Source organism: Oncorhynchus keta, unplaced genomic scaffold (assembly GCF_023373465.1).
Source record: "Oncorhynchus keta strain PuntledgeMale-10-30-2019 unplaced genomic scaffold, Oket_V2 Un_contig_4568_pilon_pilon, whole genome shotgun sequence".
In the NCBI taxonomy this organism is placed as follows: Eukaryota; Metazoa; Chordata; class Actinopteri; order Salmoniformes; family Salmonidae; genus Oncorhynchus; species Oncorhynchus keta.
Genome location: NW_026287848.1, coordinates 37,501 through 40,000, shown reverse-complemented (window position 1 = coordinate 40,000; position 2,500 = coordinate 37,501). Strand labels below are relative to the sequence as shown.

Sequence of the window (2,500 nt, the reverse complement as noted above, 5' to 3'; positions counted from 1 at the left end):
AAACCCACAAATCATAAACCCACAAATCATAAACTCACAAATCATAAACCTACAAATCATAAAACCCGCAAATCATGAACCCGCAAATCATAAACCCACAAATCATAAACCCGCAAATCATAAACCCGCAAATCATAAACCCACAAATCATAAACCCACAAATCATAAACCCACAAATCTCAAACCCGCAAATCATAAACCCACAAATCATAAACCCGCAAATCATAAACCCACAAATCATAAATGCGCAAATCATAAACCCACAAATCATAAACCCACAAATCTCAAACCCGCAAATCATAAACCCACAAATCATAAAACCGCAAATCATAAACCCACGAATCATAAATGCGCAAATCATAAACCCGCAAATCATAAACTCACAAGTCTCAAACCCGCAAATCATAAACCCGCAAATCATAAACCCACGAATCATAAATGCGCAAATCATAAACCCGCAAATCATAAACCCGCAAATCATAAACCCACAAATCATAAACCCGCAAATCATAAACCCGCAAATCATAAACCCACAAATCATAAAACCCGCAAATCATAAACCCACAAATCATAAACCCACAAATCATAAACCCACAAATCATAAACCCACAAATCATAAACTCACAAATCATAAACCTACAAATCATAAAACCCGCAAATCATGAACCCGCAAATCATAAACCCACAAATCAGAAACCCGCAAATCATAAACCCGCAAATCATAAACCCACAAATCATAAACCCACAAATCATAAACCCACAAATCTCAAACCCGCAAATCATAAACCCACAAATCATAAACCCGCAAATCATAAACCCACAAATCATAAATGCGCAAATCATAAACCCACAAATCATAAACCCACAAATCATAAACCCACAAATCATAAACCCACAAATCATAAACCCACAAATCATAAACCCACAAATCTCAAACCCGCAAATCATAAACCCACAAATCATAAACCCACAAATCATAAACCCACAAATCATAAACCCACAAATCATAAACTCACAAATCATAAACCTACAAATCATAAAACCCGCAAATCATGAACCCGCAAATCATAAACCCACAAATCATAAACCCGCAAATCATAAACCCGCAAATCATAAACCCACAAATCATAAACCCACAAATCATAAACCCTCAAATCTCAAACCCGCAAATCATAAACCCACAAATCATAAACCCGCAAATCATAAACCCACAAATCATAAATGCGCAAATCATAAACCCACAAATCATAAACCCACAAATCTCAAACCCGCAAATCATAAACCCACAAATCATAAACCCGCAAATCATAAACCCACGAATCATAAATGCGCAAATCATAAACCCGCAAATCATAAACCCACAAATCTCAAACCCGCAAATCATAAACCCGCAAATCATAAACCCACGAATCATAAATGCGCAAATCATAAACCCGCAAATCATAAACCCGCAAATCAAAAAACCCACAAATCATAAACCCGCAAATCATAAACCCGCAAATCATAAACCCACAAATCATAAACCCGCAAATCATAAACCCACAAATCATAAACCCACAAATCATAAACCCACAAATCATAAACCCACAAATCATAAACCCACAAATCATAAACTCACAAATCATAAACCTACAAATCATAAAGCCCGCAAATCATGAACCCGCAAATCATAAACCCGCAAATCATAAACCCACAAATCATAAACCCGCAAATCATAAACCCGCAAATCATAAAACCCGCAAATCATAAAACCCACAAATCATACATTTTAAAGGGGACAGTAGAATTACAGATGAGGTAACTGAAATGATCTCGGATCGCTTTCATTCCAATGTTTACATTTCAAGCAATAAAAAGTATGTTTCATGCCAGTAGAGGTGCCGGATCCTGGTAAAATGTTCCAGAATGAAACAGTCCTGAGAGGTGTTGAATCCTGTTCACTGAGGTAAACATATCTGAGAGGACAACACTGATGTAACCATATCTGAGAGGACAACACTGATGTAAACATATCTGAGAGGACAACACTGACGTAAACATATCTGAGAGGACAACACTGACGTAAACATATCTGACTGAGAGGACAACACTGAGGTAAACATATCTGAGAGGACAACACTGATGTAAACATATCTGACTGAGAGGACAACACTGATGTAAACATATCTGAGAGGACAACACTGAGGTAAACATATCTGAGAGGACAACACTGATGTAAACATATCTGAGAGGACAACACTGATGTAAACATCTCTGACTGAGAGGACAACACTGATGTAAACATATCTGACTGAGAGGACAACACTGATGTAAACATATCTGACTGAGAGGACAACACTGATGTAAACATATCTGAGAGGACAACACTGAGGTAAACATATCTGAGAGGACACAATCAGAAAGATGTGTGTGTTTGCTTTTCTCTCTCAGAGAACTCAGAGACAGAAGAGAAGGCTTTTTCCATGGCGCCGGCCCATTCCACTGTGGCCCTGGTAGAGAC

At 37.8% G+C, this 2,500-nt stretch overlaps 1 pseudogene; it reads left to right on the top strand.

The window, feature by feature from the left end:
• Positions 1-1,792: 1,792 nt before the first annotated feature.
• LOC118382339 (sodium-dependent phosphate transport protein 2B-like) overlaps positions 1,793-2,500 on the top strand; it is a 26,986-nt pseudogene continuing 26,278 nt past the window's right edge.